The following is a 24,393-nucleotide window of genomic DNA, read 5'->3' as shown; positions in this document are numbered from 1 at the left end:
AAGAAAGTCTGAGTCTCATGGAGGAGGAAATTTTCGCAGCCGAGCAATCCCATCCTACTTGATGGTAGTTCTCCATGAGGTCCAAAGATCCTATGCAACAGTGATTAGGTTATTGACATGAAGGTTCTGCATGAGGTACTACCAGATAGATTGAGAGCAGGCGCACCATAGAAGTAGATGATATGTTTTTTCTTCTCCTGCATTGCTAGGAGCGCTTTCATTAGGTCTAGTCCAAGTTCTTTCTTGAAGGTTGTTAACAATCAAAAATGTGTTACAAAACATGAGTTAGCTAAAAAGAATTTACACTTCACCAAGGATTGGAGTTTTCCATGTCATATGCGAAAAGGTAAAGCATAAGCCTCCATCAGTACTAACACATTCTGATAGTAAACAAGCTGTGCGATACCATTCCCAAAGAGTTGTATCAAAGTACTAAGAACTTGAGTTAGGATACACAGGTTGATTAGATAAGTGATGCTGGTGTTGAGTGACTCCCTGAACTTGGATGTTCAGTTCTCTTTTGAGTGAAATTGATTATATTTCCCAGTAGTTAAAATGTATGCGTTAGTGAAGGAGTTACTCAGTGCACCCCCGTCCTCCCCGGGCCCCCTCTTTTTCTCCTTTTTTTTTTTTTTTTTTTGCTAAGTGGTGGACGTTAGAATACTCTTCCATGAAGAAACTGCAATTGATCTTACATCATTGGAAATTGAACTTGAATGTCATCTAGAATGGTGGATGTCATAAATTAAGATTCTCAAAGGCCTTTACACCTACGAATACTGCCAGCACCACTAAATTAAAAAAGTTTTTTGTCGAATGTGTAGAGTACCTAGCAGCGGTACAGCCACCTTGCTTCTCAGGGTGATAGGATGCGTTCCACTTGACAAGCTAGAAGCCATTAGAGTAGTTTGATTCACCTCTCCACAAAAAAAAAAACCTTTGATTCTTGATTCTTTTTTTTTTTTTTTTTCCTTTCTTTTCACATGGATCTGGAAACTTTACAAAATCCATGCAAAATAAATGTGTTTGCATGCTATGCAAAGCTGATTGAATTTTGCTATCCAACTCCAACCCAATTATGATTGTGTTTGGTCCTCGACTCCTCAAATCACCATAAATATATATATAGACACACACACACACACACACACAAGGGCCGGGTTTAGGATGGGTTTTACTATTATCTATATGTACCCTGGATCAATTACGGGTCGAGAAAATTCTGTCTTATTTAAACTGGGTATTTGATGGAGTGAAGTAAATTGCCATCTAGCATCAATCTGGCCCTAATTGACTAGCTTCATTGGTGGGCATTTACCAATTAGATGAAATTGAGGAATTAATAAATAAGAGGTAGTGCTCCGAATGAGATAAGTGCTTTTCTTCACCGGAACAGCTGAATTTCTTTGAGCTAAGCATCAAGCATTTTGAACGATCTCATGCCACAGAATTGCTGAATTTACTTATGCATCACAGAGCTTTGGCTAGTACTAATGGGACTACAATATCTTAATATCTCTAGAGCAGGTAATAGTGCATTATTAGTGGGCTTACAACTGCATATTGATCTTGATTCCTTCCACATTTAGGAAATAGCACCAATATTCCTAACCTGTAAAGAAATTAATTCCTTGAAATGTTATTCCATTTTAATAATGCTGGAATCATGCAGCATTTTTTCGCTCTCATGGGTTCATTGAGACAATGAAGCTTATCAGACAGTTTGCCAAAGAGGTGGGATTAGACATTACGATTACAGGAGACTAGATGTAAGTAACATCATAGTTGCATTCCATGCCTATCTTTTGAGAGTTGATAAAAGCATAGCTTCATTCAAAGAGCAATTACTCACAAATTAAATATTAATGGTTTCAAGATATCAGATGCAATAGCCCCAGACCTTACTTAAAAAAACTGCTAAAAAGATATTGTTTGAGCTTTTTTGGCTCTATAAAAGTATACAATATCTTTCTAGTGCATAATTGATACAAACGTCAACATGTGCTCGTATGGTTCTTTATAGACTTTTCTTATCTAAACCATGGTTTCCTCACCAGACTAAGGATTCAATTCCAAACACAATCATATCTGAAACACAATTATCCTTGTTTAAGCTTGGCATCCTCATAAGTCTAAGGATCCAATTTCAGACACAACCATATCTTAAACACGATTGTCCTTATTTAAGTTTTGGCAACTTCATTAGGCTAAGAGTTTAAACAAACTACATCTTAAATACAATTATTTTAAATTTATTATCAATAGCTTCAAAATATTAAATGTGATAATCCAATACCTCATTTAAAAAGGCTAGCTAAGAAGGAAGGCATTATGTAAGCAACCTAACATGTAAGTGATATAGAACTAACTAAGCACAGGAGCTCACATTCTTCCTCGCCACACCATGATATCTCAGCATAATCATATACTACGGCTAGTTCAAGGGTAGCTTTCAATAACCCCCAATCAACATGGATCTTGTATTAGATTCATTTTGACACCATTTGTAATGGTTTAGAATTACATTTGAAAAAACATAGTCAAAAAGGTGATTTGATTTTCTTCGTCCCTCATCGGTATCAAGATCTTTTCAATATATGCTCGATGTAGGTTTTTCTTTTGTATTTTTTTTTTTGGATAAGAATTGATGACTTTAGACTAGTTTTGGTATGACTTATTTGATCACCGGACAAGCAGCCTCTGTGGGAAAGTTTTTTTTTTTTTGATATAAGCGGATGACCACACCATTATAGAATGAGTACAATTCAGAGAATCAAAATATAAAATGTCACATAGTATCTGTAGGTAGTCGTCGTCTTTGGTGTTAAATCTAGTCATCAATGTGATCGGCGACAAAGCACAAAAATTTTGGGCCACCGAACAAGCGTAGAAGTCATGCGCAAGTTGTGAAGTTTTGGACCACCAGGCGACTGCAGATATTTATAATTTATAAATGTCCCGCGGGCATTTTTGATTGCAATGTTGGCTTGACCTCGTTGGGTACTCTGAAGTTTCCGAGATAGAATTCAGAGGCCAATTCAGTGGTTGGTCATGGACGGCAATGGAAGACACTTTCCGTTGTATCAAACAAATAGATACTTTCTACCCTGCTTCAGATAAAATATAAAGAGACCCATCTACTTCCACCTTACAGCAACAAAATTCAGGGATCAGCGTCTTGTTATGTCTTGGACCATTGGATAGGTAAACGACTTTTGACTGCAATGCTGGCTTGACTTGTTGGGAAGCTTCTACTTATCGGCTGGTCATGGATCGCAATGGAAGATACTTTTTGTTCTGCCAGTATAAAGAGATCATTCTACTTCATCACACAGCAACTAAATTCATGGATCTCAAAGGAACCCAGCTTCTACTTCTACTTTTGTTCTTTGCTTTTCTGTGTGCTCAAGTGAGTAAACTCAATGGAGATCCTATCCCGGGCTGCATACGCATCGAAAGGAATGCTCTTCTTGGGTTCAAAGAAGGCCTCAAAGATCCCACCAACAGGCTATCTTCTTGGGTGGGTGACGACTGCTGCACATGGGAAGGCGTGGCCTGTGACAACCGGACTGGCCATGTTGTCAAGCTAGACCTCCGCAACCCTCACCCATTTTCTGACATTGGTGATCTTCCTTATAACCATTGGTCCTTGGGAGGTGAGTTAAAGCCTTCCTTACTTGGTTTGAAATACCTGAATTATCTTGACCTGAGCATGAACCACTTTGGAGGAATTCGCATCCCAGAATTCATGGGCTCGTTCCGGCAGCTCAAATATCTTAACATCTCCAGAGCTGGTTTGGGTGGAATAATCCCCCATCAGATTGGGAATTTATCGAGCCTCCAATATCTTGATCTCCACAACGATCTTGATCCCAGCTTTATAGTTCCTGTTCGTGAATTCAGCATTGATAATGCCCTCTGGATTTCTCATCTTTCTTCTCTGCGGTATCTCAATATGCAGAATGTGAAATTCAAAGAAGGTGCTCATTGGCTGGAAGCACTAAACATGCTCCCTTCTATTGTTGAGGTACACTTGCCCCTTTGTGATATCAGCACCATTCCGGTCTCTCTTCCGCATGTGAATTTTTCTTCGCTTTCTGTTCTTGATCTTTCTATGAATTCAATTAATTCGGCGGTGCCCGGTTGGTTGTTCAACATAAGTAGCCTTGAGTACCTTGATCTCAGCGATAATTCTATTTCGGTCATCATTCCGCCTGCAATTAAGAGTCTAGCTTCGCTCAATTTTCTTGATTTAAACGGTAATCCGTTTCTTGAAGGCAAAATTGCTACTGCACTTGGGGATCTGTGTAAGTTGCAGCATTTGGGATTGTCAAACATTAATATCAGCAAAAATTTGAATGAATTTGATGAAGTTTTTGCCGGATGCATAAAAAATAGCTTAGAGACTTTGCACATGCAGAACACCCAGCTTAGCGGTTATCTACCGGAGTGGCTGGGGGACTTCAAAATGCTCAAATCTCTCCATTTGTATGGCAACTCAATTTCTGGTCCTCTTCCTGCATCACTTGGGAGGCTGTCAGCACTTCAAGAATTCTATCTTTCCTACAATAAGTTGAATGGGACTATCCCAAGGAGTCTTGGAAGACTTGCAGAGCTGGTTTATTTAGACCTTTCCAACAATATGCTGAATGGGACCATCCCAGAAAGTCTTGGAAGACTTGCGGAGCTAGTTTCTTTGGACCTCAGCTATAACTTTTTGGAGGGTCTCATATCTGAAGAACACTTTGCCAATCTCACCAAACTGAATTATCTAGATTTGTCGAAAAATCAGTTAATTCTGAATCTGGCGCTTGATTGGATTCCCCCTTTTCAGCTGTCAGAATTATTTATTGGTTCATGTAAGCTAGGACCACGATTCCCAGCATGGCTCTGGATGCAAGAAAATATTACCGGTCTAGACATGTCTAGCACAGGAATTGTGAACACATTGCCAGATTGGTTTTGGAGGTCATTTTCCCACATACAAAACTTGGATATCTCCAACAATGGAATCACTGGTAGAGTACCTGACCTTATTGACTTCATCTACCTTGAGTCTTTTAATTTGAGTTCTAACCACTTTGAGGGACCTTTGCCAAATTTTAATTCTCCAATGTTGTCGCTGCTAGACCTGTCAAACAATTCATTTTCAGGAGTGATTCATCCCGACATTGGCAAAAGTATGCCCAATTTGATATATCTCTCTCTTTCTACAAACAATTTAAGTGGTGAAATTCCCTTATCTCTCTGTCAGCTTGACCTTTTTCTTCTTGATCTCTCAAAAAATCTCTTGTTTGGTGAGCTCCCATATTGTTGGAACCACTCTCTCAGTATCATGGTCATGGATTTTTCAAGCAACAATCTATCTGGAAGCATTCCTCCGTCAATCTGTTCATTACCAAATCTTGAGTCACTACATTTGAGTGATAATAATCTATCAGGAGAACTCCCTTTATCCTTGAAGAGTTGTGTGCATTTAAATACTCTTGATCTTGGACAAAATGAATTCACTGGTGCAATGCCTACCTGGATAGGAGAAAGTTTATTGTCTTTGAAGATCCTTAGCTTACGATCAAATAAACTTGTTGGAAATATTCCTCCTAATCTATCAAGACTAAGTGCTCTTCAAATCTTAGATCTTGCTCATAACAATTTATCAGGAAGCATTTCTTCGAGATTTGGGAATTTCACTGCCATGAAAGTGTTGCGGAAGACTTATGAAACAATTTTAGATAATCAAAATGAAGTAGGAGCTGTTGCTTCTTACAAGGACAAAATACAGGTGACCATAAAAGGAACAAACATTGAGTATGCCATATTACTTCCACTTGTGATTGCCATAGACCTTTCTGATAATAACTTGTCTGGAATAATACCAAAAGAATTGACCAATCTTTTTGGACTCATGAGCTTAAACTTGTCTGGAAATCATCTAACAGGAGAAATCACAGAAAAGATTAGTGCATTGCAACAATTGGAGTCACTTGATTTATCAAGAAACAATCTTTTCGGTGGAATTCCTTCTAGCATGATTGCCCTAACTTTCTTGAGTTACTTGAACTTATCGTATAACAACTTGTCAGGAAAAATTCCAACAGGTAATCAGTTTCAGACCTTTAGTGATCCATCTATCTATGCTGGTAATCCTGGTCTTTGTGGGTTTCCATTACCTCAAAAGTGCAAAGATAATGAGACAAACCATAGTCCAAATGCTATTGGAGGGGATGAACAAAATGATAATGCCATGGATGAAGAAGGATTTGAAATGAAGTGGTTGTATATGGGCATGGGGCCAGGATTTGCACTAGGTTTCTGGACTATTTTTGGACCACTATTATTCAACAGGAATGGAGAGAAGCCTATTTTCGACATATAGATCAAGTTTATGATATGGTTTATGTGGCCGTGGCAGTGTTTTTCGCTAGGTTTAAAGAGCATAGAGTGGGCGCATGACTGTCTGTAACCTTGAATTGTGACTACAATTTTTTTTCTTGTTTTTTTTTAAGTACTTGCAAATATTCAAAATGGATTATCTGCAATCAAATTCCAGTTTTTACATATGGAACCATGTACTTGCATCACTCCAATAAAGTAACTAGTTTCATAGTAATTCAACAAGTTTATCAAGAGAGAATTGCTCATTACAGTTTGAGGGTCGCGACATATGTCATGCTTAAATTATATGAGCTTAGAGGACTAAGAGTAAATTCATGTGAATGAGCTTTGCAGACTTTGCATGAGCTTATTTGAATTTAAAACAGTTCGAGCTCAGAAGATTGCACTTGTAGGTGCAAGAGACTATGCATAATTTATTTAATTAGTAAATTCATGGAAATAAAACTTTGCCTATTTTTGATATGCTATAAAGTCGGCTATATCTCAAAGCATTGCCTGATGAGCTCACAAGATTTTCATCTTTCATGCTACGTGAGTTGCCGCGTATGATAGATCATCTTCCGCCAAAAAAAAAAAGAAAAGAAAAAAAAAGATAGGTTATGTCATTGATTTGACATCTCGAATGAAGCAATTTCTGAAAATTTCATTTTCCTTCGTCCATCATTTTCGGAAGCAACCTTTCAGAGGCCGAGCAAATCTTGTAGTTTTCAGTATCAATTATTCTGATGATGAATTTATTGATTGAAGGAAAAAAAAAAAATGATGCTAATGCAACCTTAATGATCACCTATTCATTAGGTAACGAACAACTTGACAAGCAATTATTTAGCTTCTACCTGCACCAAATTTTGGGAACGAGAATTAAAGGATAATTTTATGTAACATACAACTCGCTACAATAATTTTTCATTGTCTAGTCCATTTAATTTTGAATGCCAGCAATATCTTACAATTATTATGCAAACTAAATGAAGTATATTGCTACAAGAAAACTTTAAGATGCTATATTCCTTGAGGTTGCCAGCTTGAGTTGCATGGACTAAACGATCCTTAGCAACTAAACTCTAGAACAAGCCCGAGGTGCATCACCCTGAGGGGCCCATTTCAGGACTCAGGAGCATCCGATCGCTAGTGGTTAATTTATAGGATAAATCATGAATATATATGACATGATTGGTTATAAAGATTGTCCGTCAAGTACAAAATATGCCTTAGAGAAAGATATATGTGAGCCAAAATTAGCTTCTAGGATACACATTTAACAAACTCTCACTTGCACTAAAGCTAATCTATCATATACCTGAGCCCCATCTTTTGAAGACAGACTTCGGTATTTAGCTGGCTAAATGACTTGGGCCCATCACATCCTATGTGAAATCTACTCTCTATATCTCCATATATTTCTATTGAGGTAATCACGTATATCCTGCTCTATGTGTATGAACTTCTGGTAAAACCTTGGCTCCTTAACGAGAGCTATGGACCATTATTTTGCCGTACAATGTCATAATACAATGTCAGCTTGAGTTACATGGAATAAACGATATTTAGCAACTACACTCTAGAGCAAGCCCGAGGTGCATCACCCTGAGGGCCCCATCTCAGGACTCAAGAGCATCCCATATGAGTGGGCCACCACTGGACCAACATTGGAATTGTCCAGGTTCAAAGAGGAGTGACCCAAATTGCTGCCACATCTCAAAAATCTCAATTGGGCTGAAAATTGACTTCATGCATCAGAAAACTTCCATTATGAATCATTGGTTCCCCAGAATGGTGCAGGAAAATTAAGGGACCCAATTCTTCACTCCCTCCCTCCTTCCTTTCCTCTGGGAGCCAGTTGTTACCATATTTTTGGCTGCATCAACAACCCCTCTTCCCACTTCCTCATCCCACTGCGTTCAAGGATGATAAACAGATGCTTATAAATGAAGAACAAGGCTGTGAGACCCATGAATTTGAATCTATGAGCTAATGAAACAGGCGGGTGATATCCTTTTAATCAAAGCACTGGGCTTTTGCTTTATCCTTCTCAAGTACTTCAATAGTTAAGGACAAAAACAATCATTTAAATAATTTGATGTTATATTTTTCCAAATATATTCCTGAAATTACGTGTAAGACTTGATATTGTATCATTGAGCCTGAATGCAATGCAATCGGAGCTTCAATTTGATGTTTGCCACTGTAGTCCTAAAGCCAATGTTTGAATGCTGGAACAGAGTTATAGGAAATGAAGATCAGTATAACTTATATTAAGAAAAAGCAAGCTTAAACTAGAACAGCCAGTGTCCTTTTGTGCAGCACCTGAATCCGCAAAAGCAAAGATAGCTCTCAACATAGTCAAATCAAGTCACTCAAGGACAAACTTAATTCTACATGACTTATGAGAGTATTATGGAAATGTTGCTGATACATTTGTTAAGGTGAAAGAAATAGGTTTACAAATATTTGCACAAATCTTCATTCAGAAAATTATGAAAGTAAAAAAGACCATGATAAATTCTGGAGAAAAAAGATACTCAAACACTTGACGTGATAGATTTTTTTTAAAGGTTCATGATAACAAGAATATAGTTTAGGTTTGATATTGGATCAGCGGCAATTGCAACATGAGAGTTTCCTCTATTTCTAGCCTTTAGGACTTACTCATGGCATGTCAATAGGCATTCTGAATGCAGCAGACCTTCCAATACAGAATTTGTATACTCAATATTGTTCAGTGAACCAAATTGTTTTGCAGGTGAATTGACATGCCTTACATAAGATTTTTCCCCATCGAAGTCAATTTCTGAGTCAATGGCAACCAAAAAACCCTCTCAGCTACAATCAGTATCTTTTCCGTCATTTTGAATATTTGACCTCAGAACCTCAATGTGAGAACAGTGATGGATGGGATTCAATTAACTGTTTCTCGGCTTTCCAGTGCACATCTTCAATTAAGGACTTGAGGCGTCTTTAATTTTTCTGCCATATGGTCCAATGCTTCTTGTCAAATTGCATAGATATAGATGAGCAATATGGACACCAAAGATGCACACGTAATATGCCAACTGCTTAAGAGCACAAATTCCAACAAGTGCCACGGCATCTTCATCCTTACTGCCTAAACTGAACTGGCTTGCAAATTTTTCCAGCTTTTGGTTTGGAAGGCTTAAGACTTCAAAACAACGAGGCATTTTGAATGATCTCTCTCTCTTAAATAAGCATTTTCATCCACGATGGCTAAATAACTATTGTGAATATAATCAATAAGGCCTAAAATATGATCTGAAAGGTAATCTGATGGATTTCAATATCCCATTTCCCAAACTTTTCTTTAGGGGTAACATATGGAACAGATTGATCTTTCAAAGAAACAAAACTTTGGGTTGTTACCCAAAAAAAGAAAAGAAAAGAAAAGAAACAACAGGTTGGGTGACTTTGTGTCACGTCCTCAATCCAAAATCGCGAGTCAGGGATCCATATACCCTCTTGCTAGATAAATTTAGCAATAATAATGCATTAAAAATAAGCATACAAGATGCATCAATTCAAAATATACGACATTAGCCAAATAGAATTCATACAAATTCATTCTTTTCAAAATTTATTTTTAAATTCATAAATAAATTTCTTTCAAAACATCATGTTCATCTCGACAATAATGAACTAAGTCAAATTGTCACTATATAACCTCCAATACAACCCCCATTGCCCCCATTGGTAGAGTATCAAAGTACCAGCATATACACTACAAGAAATTTGATTTTTTGCGATGAAATTTTAGCGAAGAAATATTTTTCGTCGCAAAAAAGTAGGCTTTTGCAACGAAATTTAAATTTCATCCCCAAAAATTAGGTATTTGCGACGAAAAAAATTACATTGCAAAAAGTTATATATTTTGCAACGAAATTTTTATTTTTGTTGCTAGAAGTTCATTTTAAGCGACGAAATTTTTTTTCGTTGCAAAAAATAATTTTTTTGATGATGAAATATTTTTTTTTCGTAGTTAAAAATTTATTTTTTGCGACAAAAAATAATTTTGTCGCCAAAAAATTATATTTTTTACGACGAAATTGATATTTCGTTGCTAAAAAGAAAGACTTTTGCGACCAATTTTATTTATATTTAGCGACGAAACTATTGCGTCGTTAAATTTTATTTTATTAAAAAATTTTTGAATATTTTGCGACGAAAATTTAAATTTCGTTGCTAGAATTGATTTTTAGTGACGAAAGTTTTTTCATCGCAAAAAATTATTTTTTTTGGCGACGGAAAAATTTTTCGTTGCTAATTTTTTTTTTGCGACGAAAATAATTACGTCGCCAAAAATTGGATTTTATGCGACGAAATATTTGTTTCGTTGCGAGAAACTTGATTTCCCGATCATTTGCGACAAAATTAAATTTTCGTTGCCAAAAATTAATCATTTGCGACGAAAATATTTTTGTTGCAAAAAATATATTTTTTGCGACAGAATATTTATTTTTAGCAATGAATTTATTTCGTCGCTAAATATTTTTTAATTAAAAATAAAACCTTTGATATTCTGCCCTAATTGAAAAAAACCCTGTTGATTTCTCCCTCCCCGATCTCCGCCGCGGTCAACCAAATTTTCTCTCTCCCCGATCTTGGACGACAGTCCTCGTTCCCCGGTCGCCGGTCGTCCTTCCCGGTAAGTCCTCTCCCTCCCCGCCACCATCCTCTCTCTCTCTCTCCCTCCCCACCGCCGTCGAGCCCTCCCTCCCCGCCACCGTCGCCGCTCGAGCCCGCCCCCCGTCGCTGATCGAGCCCACCTCCCAGCGCGCCGGCCATCTCCCTCCCGCCTCGCCACCCTCTCCTCCGCGCATCGAATCCTCCCTCTTCTCTGCTTCCTTCCCTCCGGTTCCCTCCAATCCCTCGAAACCCTAACCCTCCAATCCATAAAACGAAGGTGGCGGCCACCTCTCCTCCCTCCCTTTCCTCCTCCTTCCATACTTTCCTCCTATTCTTCCTCGCCGGCCGCCGCCGAAATGACTACCTCCTCCCCGTCTGGGCTACTCCAAGGATAAGGCCCTCGTCGCCTCCAAATCCCTCCTCCACATCACCACCCCCGACAAGCCTGACGCCGTCCTCGCCTTCCTCCGCCGCCACGCCGGCCTCTCCCCCCGCCAGCTCCACGCCTTCGTCCGCCGCCGCCCTACTGTCCTCGCCACCAACGTCCCCTCCAATCTCCTCCCTAAGCTCAAGGTCCTCGAGCGCCTCCTACCCTCTCCCGTCCCCCGCCGTCGCCTGCCGCTTCGGCCTCCCGTCCCCTGCCGCCGCCTACCGCTTCGGCCTCCCGTCCCCCGCCGCCGCAGCGTCTGCAAGGCAGTCGCCGCTGGTCGACCCATCCATCCCTTGTCTCTCTCCCTCATTTTCTTTCTTAGTCTGGTTTGTTTGTTTTCGTAGGGCCGCCGCTGCCGCCGCGTCGCCGTCGGGCAGCCACCGTCGGGCCGCCACCGCCGGTTGCCGTCACTGTCACCATCACTACTCATGGAAGAGTTGAAGGTGAAACCATTTTTTTAATTTATATATTTTTTTAATTTTTTTAATAAATTTTAGTCATTAAAAATAATTATTTATTATTTTAGTAATTAGATATAATGTTAGATATAATTATTTGTTTGATATAATTAATTTTAATCATGATTTAAAAATATTTTAAAAATAATTTTTTTTAATAATAATATATTAATTGTAGCATAACAAATTTATAAGCCTTAGAATTTTCGTTCGAGGATAGTGTGCATAAACTAATATTTTTTTTATGAAAAAAATATTGGTGCTTTACACACTATTCTTGAATTGTTCTCGTGGACAGTTTGGGCACGTGAATGAATTTAATATTGCAACACATGTGCTTCTATATTGCAGAGTTTTATCGGTATTTTCGATCATGTTCTCTGGATACATAGCACAATTTTAATGCTTGTGTATCTGGAGAACTGCATCGAAATGCTGCCAAAATTTTTTTGGTATACAAGACATGTATTGCAATATTAAATTCTTACGTTCCTGAATGGAATAGGACCATCACCCTATAGGTAGGAGATATAAGGCGTTAGTCAACTATTATTACATAAAATTGATTGTATAGTTTGCATCATAAATATGTGGGTATGAATCGTAGTTGGATGTCTTTGCGTGATAAGTTCTGTCCCGAGTATATTACGGGTGTGACGACTTTTATGAATGTGGCGTCCAATCATACTAGAGAAGATGGGAAAGCTCGTTGTCCATGTCGTCGATGTAGGAATTTATTTTGGTGTACCTTATCAGACATTCAGAATCATTTATACGAACACGGTATAGATGTGACTTACAAGAGATGGACTTGTCATAGTGAAGATTTGCCGACTAGCTCGAACATGTTGTCCAGGAGTCCCATAAATCCGTCGTCAGTCGGTGGATCATGCAGTCGTGAAAGACAAACACTTGGTGAAGAAGATAGAGAAATTTTAAAGGATCTTCATCCGGAATTATTTGAAGTAAATGTAGAAGCGAGAGCAGAACATCAGCATTCCATTCCGAGACAAGAAGCTAAAGAGGACAGTAATATATCTATAAATGATAGATTCGAGCGTCTATTAAGAGATGCACAAAGTGATGTTTATCTTGGTTGTAAGAAGTACTCTCTGTTGTCCGTCGTAATAAAGTTATTACACATGAAGACACTTGGTAAGTGGTCAAACAACTCGTTTAATTGGTTGCTCAAATTTTTGAAGGACTTACTGCCAGAGGGAGAGTTACTTCCGTCAAGTCATTATGAAGCCAAAAAATTATTGAAAGGACTCGGTTTGGGAGTCGATGACTTGGGCCTACGCTGTGAAAAGATACATGCATGGCCGAATGATTGTGTTCTATTTCGGAAGGTTAAACAAGATCTACAAGCATGTCCAATTTGTCATTCAAGCAGATGGAAAGAAAGTCATGGTAAGGATAAGAAGAAAAAGAAAATACCATGCAAGATTCTGTGGTACTTTTCGATTACACCACGATTGCGTCGATTGTTCATGTCGAGGCATACTGCTTGTGACATGCGGTAGCATAAGGAGGTAAATAATATGGACGATGATGTCATGAGACATCCATCAGATGGAGATGCATGGAAATATTTTGATCGTGAACATCTATGGTTTGCAGCTGATTCACGAAATGTCAGGCTAGGGTTGGCAACAGACGGATTTAATCCATATGGTAATCTTAGTACTGCTTATAGTATGTGGCCTGTTATGGTATTTCCTTATAATTTACCACCATGGAAGTGCATGAAATCACCTTTTAATCTATTGGCCTTGTTGATCCTGGGTCCCCGTGCCCCTGGAAGAGACATAGACATATTTTTAGAGCCATTGATCGAAGAGTTACAATATTTGTGGGAAGAAGGATGCGAAACATATGATCATGTTGTAGGAGGCATCTTTCGTATGCATGCAGCATTGCTTTGGACAGTTAACGATTTTCCTGCATATGGTGATATTTCTGGATGGTGTACAAAAGGGTATAAAGCATGCCCAACTTGTAACGATGATATTACATCGGACCGTATTCGTGGAAAGATTTGTTTTACCGGCCATCGACGTTTCTTGCCAGATGATCATAGATGGAGGAGAAGTCTTAAGTTCAATGGCAAGCATGAACGACGTGCGCAGCCAAGATTCTGGTCTACGGACAATATTTTAAATCAGATACCAAATCCACAGGATGTCATATTTGGTAAGGGTCTGGCCAGCCAAGTAGGGGTGCGAACAAGTATCGGAAATTGAAGAAAAAAGAGCAAGTTGTTTGATCTTCCATATTGGAAAACGCTTCTTCTTCGACATAATCTTGACGTCATGCATATTGAAAAGAATATATTTGATAATGTATTTTATACCATTCTCAATATCGAAGGAAGAACGAAGGATACCGTGAAGGCTCGTCTTGACTTAGAGGATATGCGGATTAGAAAGGAATTACATTTGATTTGACGAGGGGATAGGTTGGTGAAGCCATTGGCATGTTATACACTGAATCGAAGAGAGAGAAATCAATTTCTTTCATATTTGAGATCAGTGAGGTTTCCTGATGGATACGCCTCAAACTTGAAACGGTGCATCAAGTCGAAAGATGGGAAGATCGTCGGGATGAAAAGTCATAATTGTCATATACTTCTACAGCATGTGCTCCCAGTTGGTTTGCACGGATTATTGCCGGATAATGTGTGTGATGCGTTACTTGATCTGGAAACTTATTTTCGAGACTTATGTGCGAAGACATTGAGACGAAGTCAGATCGACATATTGGAGAAGAAGATTATCATTACTCTCTGTAAGCTCGAGATGATATTCCCTCCCGCCTTCTTTGATATCATGGTGCATCTTTCTGTTCATCTTCCACATGAGGCTAGATTGGGTGGGCCGGTACATACAAGATGGATGTACCCAATTGAAAGGTAATTGCATGATATTGTAATATTTATTATTCATTATTATATTCTTATTATATGTGATATCAATTGATAATTTATTGAATAGGGAGATGCGTGAATACAAGAGTGCCGTCACTAACAAAGCACGGCCTGAAGGTTCAATAGCAGAGGCACATGTTATGAATGAATGTCTGACGTTCTGCTCTATGTACCTTCGACGAGTGGAGACCAAATTTACAAGGCCACAACGGAATATTGATGTTGACGAGATTCTGACTGATAGATTGTCTGTGTTCTCCAATGTTGCCCAACCATATGGTAAAAAAGATTTTCGAATGTTGACACCACAAGAAATGGATGACATGCATTGGTATGTGCTAAACAATTGCGAGGAGGTAGAAACCTACATGATGTGAGTATATACATTTAATTTTTATTTGTTGATATATCAACGAATGTACGTGGACTCTAAATTAAAATATACATGGTATTACTGTATCACTTCAGAGAACACGAAAGTGAGCTCAGAAGAAGTAATCCTACATTAGCAGCGGCACGACATAGGAATCAATTTGCATCATGGTTTGACGAACGGATAAGTTATGTTCATGTTCATCCATGATTAAAAGTTTGTTTATATAGTATTTATTTTGTCAAATTTAACCTGCTTATTGTTCTTTTAATTGTAGATAGCTCAGCTACGTATAGACAATCCTAACTGTATCAGTAATGACTTAGCTGCACTTGCACGAAAACCTGACAGACGTGTATCAGTATATTCAGCATGCATAGTCAATGGTGTGCGATTCTTAACGGAAGATCGCGATCGTGATCGAACCACACAGAATTATGGAATAAGTGTGGAGGGCGAGCACAAGGATGAAATAATAGATTTTTTTGGTGTTCTGCATGAGGTTATAGAGTTGAGATATAGTGGTCTTCGACGGATTGTGTTATTCAAGTGTCGATGGTATGACTTAGGACGACACAGGCCAATTGTTATAGATCCTCAACTCGTCAGTGTTCACACTGGTCATGTATGGTATGAAAGTGATCCTTATATTTTTGCAAAGCAAGCAAGACTAGTGTGGTATATTGATGATAACAAAATGAAAGAGCCTTGGCGAGTTGCAATAAGGGTTCAGCATAGGCATTTGTTTGATCCTGCACTTTTCACATGCCCGAACGATGAACATCTTGAGAATGAAGTCTGTACAATTATTAAAAACGAAGCATATCAAATGCAAGCACCAGATAACATATTAGTGCCAGATGATACGATTGACATAGGACAATTACAAAGAGACGACCATGAACCTGAGGATGTTTCTGTTGTTGGATCGTCGATAAGGGCACGGACACGAGCACGATCCAATAATGACTTCATTAACGACGATGATGATAGCACTTCAGGGTCGAAGTCTTCTATGACTCCCGTCGAAGATGACTATATGGACACGAGTTCAGAATCTGAGAACAATAATTAATATGAATAAGTAATTCAATTTATTTTTTTTTATTATATCATGTAATACTTGAGTTTTTTTGATTACTTACTGATTTAAATTATTTTAATCATTGCAGCATCATGACTGGTCCTGGACGTAGACATTCACGGGGTAGGCAGCAAGCTCCGCTTGATGATACACATCCTCACTTTAGCATTTTGCATGATGAGTCAGAGGATTTAGATGAGACTCAGTTGCCCGAGTCCACAGAGCAGACTAATGCTCAGCCAGAGCTTGCCCAGCTGGAGGCCATGGTACCGCAGCATCATCCCCTTACAGGTACATCTCTATCAATTTATAAACCATATATATTTTTTTGTTATATGCATTTAGTGATACATGATATATGTTCATTTCACCAATTTTTACATGTAGGAACACAGCATCGACGTGCAGTGCGTGGTCCTAGTAGGGGTCTTGTTTTGAAAAAATATGTGCATACACACAATGAAAAACCGAAGGTACATATATTTCGAGATCATCCGATTGGCACAGAGGCTAGTATCGTCGTAAATGAGATCAGTTTGTATATGTGGAATCATTTTCCGTGGGCTGCTGAAAGTTTCAAGCATGTAGCTCCTCGATACCGTGATGCTCTAGTCTCTTACATCAAGGTAAGAATTAAATTTGGATGTCTTGCATATCATTACATGATCCATATTATTTTTGGTTATATAAATAAATTTTTTATTATATGAATAATTTCATGTATTTGCTTTTTGGTATGATTACTATGTAGGATAATATTGACTTCGAGGATTGCACTGACGAAGAAGTGACGGCATGTATTCTCAAAATGGCTGCAAATAGATACAGAGATCGGCGATGTAGGCTTCATAAATACTACAATGAGCTGCAGGCGAAGGGGATTGATCCTGTGACCCAGCCATACAGAAATTGGGCTGGGTCTAGTGACGATTGGCGGTGGTTATGTGAGCATTTTGGAAGTGAGGCATTTCAGGTATGTCTAGTGTTCCAAGTTTTTTTAATTATGTTATGTCCTTTATTGGTTATAATTGTATGTATTTTGTAGCGACGATCGGAGGCGAATAAGGTGAATAGGAGCAAGATTGATTCTATTCACACGCAAGGAAGTGCCTCTTTTGCACAGGGAATGAAGAGGATGGTACGTAACTACATTTGCAATCATACTTTGTAACTTTTTATTAAATATTTATATTATTTTGATATCTTTTTTTTCTTTTTTTTTGTTTGAACAGGGACTATCTGGAGTCGATGCCTATGCTAAATTCTATCAAAACAAGAGCGGCGAGTTCGTGACCGAGGAGGCGAGGTAGCGTCATGTAAGTATCATTACTCTACATTTTGAATACTTTTAAAGAGTTTGAAAAAAATTTATGATTTTATTTGGTTTATTGTGAAGGAAAAAATGTTAGAATTGAGAGAGCAGACGACGAGGGAGGTGGGATCTGACGGTGATACTGGATCGCAGCAGGTTTGTTTGATGACAGATGATACGATTTTGGATACCGTCCTCGGGCGGCAGCTAGGATCTGGTCATAGCATGCGGTCCAAAAAATCACACAGTTCGTCATCCGGCCGGTCTGATGATGCATCGGTGCCAGAGGCAGTTAGGACATCCATGAGCATGATGCAAGATCAGATTAGTTACTGGATGAATCGTAGTCAGACGCTCGAGAGGATCGTAGCTGCGGTGGCAGGACGGCTCGGTATTGATGCTTCTGAGTTAGCACCTCTACAGTCACATGATGCCGCCTCTGCACCACCATCGCGACACATATCGGGTCAGGGATCGACGCCTGGAGAAGGGAACGAGGCCAACGAGTCAGATCATACTTAGTTTGTACTTATTTTAAATTTAAAATGGTGTATGGACTTATATTTTTGTATATGACAAAGATGGTTATGAAACTTTTTGATACTTGAAATTGGTCTTTTGACTTAGAATATTTTTATTGTGTTAACATACTGTTTATTTAAAATATGTTTGATCAGATAATTTGTATTTGAGCAGGTTTTTTTGGAAAATAAATAAAAATTTTATTTTTTATCCAAAATTTATTTTAGCGACGAAATATTAATTTCGTCGCAAAAAAATTTGTGAACCCAAAAAAGTAAAACTTTTATTATTCATTGCAATGAAATTTTTTATTTCGTTGCTATTTTTGCGACGAAAAAATAATTTCGTCGCTAAAAATTATAACTTTTTGCGACAAAATTTTTATTTCGTCGCAATTATGGCGGCGAATATTTTTATTTCGTCGCCCTTCTAGTGACGAAATTATTATTTCGTCGCCATTATAGCGACAAAATTTTTTTTTCGTCGCAATTATAGCAACGAACATTTTTTTCGTCGTAATTATTGCGACGAAATTATTTCGTTGCTATTTTTGCGACGAAAAAATAGTTTCGTCGCTAAAAATTTTACCTTTTTGCGATGAAATTTTTATTTCATCGCAATTATGGTGACGCATTTTTTATTTCGTCATAATTATGGCGATGAATTTTTTTATTTCGTCGCCCTTCTAGCGACGAAATTTTTATTTCGCTGCTATTATAGCGACGAATTTTTTTTCGTCGCAATTATAGCAACGGACATTTTTTTTGTCGTAATTATTGCGATGAAATTTTTTTGCGACGAAATCCGTCGCTAAGTTTTACGACGAATTTCATTTTCATCGCAAAAAATAAGAATTTTTTTTTTAATCAAAATATTTAGCGACGAAATTTTTTTTCGTTGTAATTTTAGCGATGAAAATTTAAGCTCTTGCGACAAAATATTTTCGTCGCTAATACAGCACATAACTTCGTCGTCTGGGTTTACTATTTTTTGCGACGAAATAAAATATTTTCGTCGCTAAGGTCTTTTGCTACGAGGCTTTCTCTACAAATTTTTAGCGACGATATATTTCGTCGCAAATACGTTTAGCGACGAAAATATGATTTTTAGCGACGAAAAAATTTTGTCGCAAAAAATCAAATTTCTTGTAGTGATACAATCTCCACTAATGGGTTATCAAAGTATGAGTGCATAACCCTCACTGATAGGGTATCCAAATAATAATGCACAATCTCTACTAGTAGAGTATCAAAGTACCGACATATAACCCCCGCTAGTAGGGTATCAAAGTACCAACACATAATCCCCACTGATAGGATATCGAAATACCAACGTTTAACCTCTGCTAGTGGGGTTCGATACATAGCCAGATTGCAAGTTAAAATCCATCTCAAATCAAAATATTTTTTCATATTCTAATTTGAAAAGTCATAAATCAGGCAATATTGAAATCAACTGATATAATCTATAGTAAAATCAATACAATCGATCATAAATCATTTGATATTTCGAAAAAAAGGCATATTTGGCAATCCAAAATACAATGCATCAATTTCATAAATCATAAATAATTCAATACAAAAAATATTTTATAATTTGCTTATAAATCTAGAAAAAGTGCAACATTACTTACCTCACATGTATTCTAATAATATCATATAATTTTATAATTTTTTTTTCAAAATCTTCAAATTATAGATTATATTGCAGTATTCCACTGCTAAATATTTTTTTATCAAAATAACTACACCTCTATACATAATTAGATCCAATAATCAGAAAGAATATGAATAATCGAGAAAGATATAATTGATAGATAGTCGTCACATCCAACAGTCCAAATCGATCTAGTCAAAGTATGTGTCGGCACGCTATCTAACGATTGCAGATTAGGACCCTTCACTAAGCTCGATAAAAATCATCAAAAGAAAGCCCTCTACTTGATCAATCTTAGGGAGAGAAAACTTCGTAGAGAAAAAAAGTAGAAGTCCATGAAGAGTGAAGGGAGAGAGAAAAGAGGAAAGAGAGAGAAACTCTTTCTCTCTCCCTTCTTTTTTTTCTTTTCTTTTTTTTTTCTTTTTTTCATGGTGAAACAGGAGACTTTCCATCCCCTTGTTTTTCCCTTTCTCAAAATGCTTGACCTCCCGCCGACAGTGGTTGTGGCCAGCGATGGCTGGATCCATAGTGACACAAGTGGGGACCATAGATTGGCGGTGCCAACGGCAATGGAAAATCAAGGACGAAACAAAAAAAAAGAGAATTTTTTCTTCTCTCTAAAGCTTGAAATGGTGGGTGACTGCCGACTTGACTCTAGCCGGTGGTGGCTGGAGCTACGATGATACAGCTAGTGGATCCTACACTGACAGTCGCCAATGGCAATAGTGCCAAAAAATCCAAAAAAAATAGATGAAAAGAAAAAATGCAACAGGAGAGGATTTCTAAACAAATTTTCTATGGTTCCTATGGAATTCAGTCAGTGGTGGCTTGCTAGAGATGAGAGAAGAAAAATAAACAAGAAATAGGAGTCTATACCTTATCTCTGATGAGGATTTAAGGTTGACACGAAGCAAGCATTCAAAAGAAGATGAAAGCTTTTTCGACGAGATTCGGCGGTAGGTCGGTGGGGCTTTCATAAAGAACTTTGTCTCTTTAAATAGAGGAAGAGTTGGAATCCTCCTAATGTCTAATTCCAACTCCGATCTGGAGTCTATAGAAGAGAAGAACTCCCAATGGGAGTTCCTCTATTTCACTTCTTTTTTTTATTTTTTATGCTATTTCAAGATTGGTGCAGGGTATTTCATTCTCCTTTCCTAAAAAATATTTCATCCTTGAAATTTTTTTTTTGCTCAAATCCTCAAAAATTCAGGATTAATTTTACCTTAAATCATAGTCATCCTTTAATTTCAGAATTATTTTTTTTTCATTATAATAATTTTCAAATTAAATTACTATTTTGATCAGTCTGAAAAAATTTAGACTACCATGCTTCCGTTGTACATTCTGATTCAAATCCATCAATGCACTTGTGTCAAATTTAAATTTTTAAATTCTGTCATAATTAATCAATATAAGTTTCATACCAATGTCCTTAATATCTATCTATCTATACTCATGTTTGATTTTGTGTGTCATAATTTATCCACTTATGCTCTAATACCATATAAATTATTATACCCCTGATCTGAGATCACGGATCAGAGATCACGGCAACCACTACATACTCATGAAGAACTCTCCCCACAAGCATGCAAAGCATCTTATTATAAAATTATAAAATAACAGCAGAATAAAATTCAAATAATTAATGTTCAATCTTAACTCAAATAACTAAATAAATATCTTATAAAATAAAATTTTATAATCTTTCATTAATATCAATAAATCCTAATCTAAATAAAGATATCAAATTTTATTTTTAATTTGCTCTCCCATATCAAAACTCCGAATAAAGCTAGTCCTCTGAATCTGTAAAAATAGTATAATATAGAGTAATGAGGTAAACAACCCAATAAGCAATGTATATTCTAATTAGATAAATTCAGCGATAACAATATAATGAAAATAACCATGTGAGATATATCAATTCAAAATATACAATATTAATCAAATAGAATGCATGCAAATTCATTCTTTTTAAAATTTATTTTAAAATTTATAAATCATTTTTTTTTAAAATATCACATTCATCTCGATAGTCATGAACTAAATTAAATTGCCACCATATAATCCCTAATTACAGGATAATAAAATACCAGCATACAATCTCTATTGACAGGATATCGAAATATCAGTGCATAATCTTCACTAGAAGGATATCGAAGTAACAGCGCACAACCTCCACTGACAAGGTATCAAAGTAGTAGCACACAACTTCTAATGGCGGGATATCAAAGTACCAATATATAATCTCAATTGACAGGATATTAAAATATCAGTACACAAATCTTATTGATAGGTTATCAAAATACCAATGCACAACCTTCACTGACAGGATATTAAAATACCAACATTTAACCCCTACTGATCGAATATTAAAATACCAATGTTTAACCCCCACCAGTAAGATATTGAAATACTAGCATTTAACCGACACTGATGGGGTTCGATATATAATCAGATGGTGAGTTAAAATCTATCTCAAATCAAAGTACTTTTTTATATTTCAATTTGAAAAATTATAAACCAAGCAACATCAAAATTAATCGATATAATCCATAGTAAAATCAATATAATCAATCATAAATTATTTGACATATGAAAAAAAAGCATATTCAGTAATTCAAAACACAATGCATCGATTACATAAATCATGAATAATTTAAGATAAAAAATATTTTTAATTTACTAATAAATTTAGAAAAAAATACAACATTACTTACCTCACACGTACTCCAATAATTTTATATAATTCTAATAATTTTTTTTTAAAATTTTTAATTTATAGATTATATTATCATATTCTATTACTGGACATCTTTTTATTGAGATAATTATACTCATATATATAATTAGATCTAATAATCAGAAAGGATACGAATAATCAAGAAAAATTAATTGATGAATAGCTACATCCAACAGTCTAAATCGATCTAGTCAAGATGGATATCGCTTGCTATCCAACGATCGAGATCAGGATCTTTTACTAAGCTCAATCAAAATCATAAAAAAAAAAATTTCGATTAATCTGACGAAGAAAAAAACTTCATAGAGAGAGAATTTTAGAGAGCAAAAATCTATAGAGAAAAAAATAGAGAGGAAAAATGAAAGCTCACGGAGAAAGAAGGAAGAGAGGGAAGAGGAAGAAATTTTTTTTTCTTTTTTTTTTTTTTTTTTTTTTTTTTTTTTTTTTTTTGTTTTTCCTTTTCTTCTTTTCTTTTCTTTTTCTTTTTTCCTCGTCGTGAAACGGGGACTTCCCATCCCTTTGTTTTTCCTATCTCGAAATGCCTAACCTCCCACCGGCGGTGGCTGTGGCCGGCGATGGCTGGATCCACGGTGGCGCAGGCAGGGACCACAGGTCGGCGGTGGCCAACAGCGATGGAAAATCAAGGACGAAACACAAAAAAAGAGAGAAATTGTTTCTCCCCTCTAAATCCTGAAACAGTAGGTCACCGCCAGCTTGGCTCTGGCTGGCGATGGCTGGGGATGCGATGGCGCAGCCGGTGGACCCGACACAGGTAGTCGACAATGGCAACCGGTGCCGAAAAATCCAAAAAAATGGGCGGAAAAACAAAGCGAAATAGGGGAGGGTTTCCAAACAAATTTTCTGGCGGTTCTGGACGGAATCCAGCCGGCGGTGGCTCGCTAGAGATGGGAGAAGACCTATACCTTGTCTCCGGTGAGGATTTAAGGTTCACACGAAGAGGGCCTTCGGAAGAAGATGAAGGCTTTTTCCGACGAGATTCGGCGGTCGGTCCGTAGGGCTTTCACAAGGGACTTTGTCCCTTTAAATAGAGGAGAAGGGGGGAAGAGTTGGAGTCCTCCTTAATGTCGGATTCTGACTCCGACCGAGAGTCTACGGAAGAGAAGAACTCCCAATGGTAGTTCTCTCTGTTTCCCTTTTCTCACATCCAAAAAAAGAAGTTGAGATCACTGGATTGTGATCTGAGTAAGTTCAGATTTAGCATACAGATTGCTAGCTAACGATATATGGAGCTCAGTTGGTACTTCATTGCAATGTAATGTATTCACCCTTTCCTGAAAATCGTCCAAGAAATCAATGATAATAGCAACCGCTACCTAAGATTCGTTTTGCAAATCGCATTGTATCCCTTCACAACTTACCTCCTCTAGAATGCCCACAAAAGTAGTGCAAATTTCACGATTGCACATACCTTCCAGCAACAGGTGCCCACGTAAGTATATTCCATCACACGCAGATTGAGAATGTGGTTTGAGGTCTCTTAGTATATCTCCAATAATTATGGTCAGTGATTTTGTTGCTTTATCATCAGAAAGAATGGTGTAGGCAATGATCTGAGCACATCATCTGCCAGAGCCAACTCAGAACTAACAACAGATTCATTTAAGCTTTCTGCAATGTCCGTTTCATCTTTGAACATCTGCTCGGGATTTTTTTTTTTTCTTCCGGTAGAATGGCTATTTCTGAGTTGATAAGCATTTGGAATACATCATTCAAAGGAAAATAAAAAATCTGGACTTCCTGTAAATGGACAGAGCTTGATGAATAAGAACGAGTTCTATCAGGGGCAACTTGATAGATTGTCGAACTACTTTCAAGGAGCATCTTATCTGTG

The 24,393-nt window shown here is 37.3% G+C and overlaps 1 pseudogene; it reads left to right on the top strand.

The window, feature by feature from the left end:
* The first annotated feature begins 3,226 nt into the window (after positions 1-3,226).
* LOC140857501 (receptor-like protein EIX2) lies at positions 3,227-6,944 on the top strand (annotated as a pseudogene).
* The last annotated feature ends 17,449 nt before the right edge of the window (positions 6,945-24,393 follow it).

The sequence above is a fragment of the Elaeis guineensis genome, chromosome 4 (genome assembly GCF_000442705.2).
Source record: "Elaeis guineensis isolate ETL-2024a chromosome 4, EG11, whole genome shotgun sequence".
Classification (NCBI taxonomy): Eukaryota; Viridiplantae; Streptophyta; class Magnoliopsida; order Arecales; family Arecaceae; genus Elaeis; species Elaeis guineensis.
Note: the sequence above shows the minus strand (reverse complement) of the source record. Positions and strands in the feature narration are given on the sequence as shown.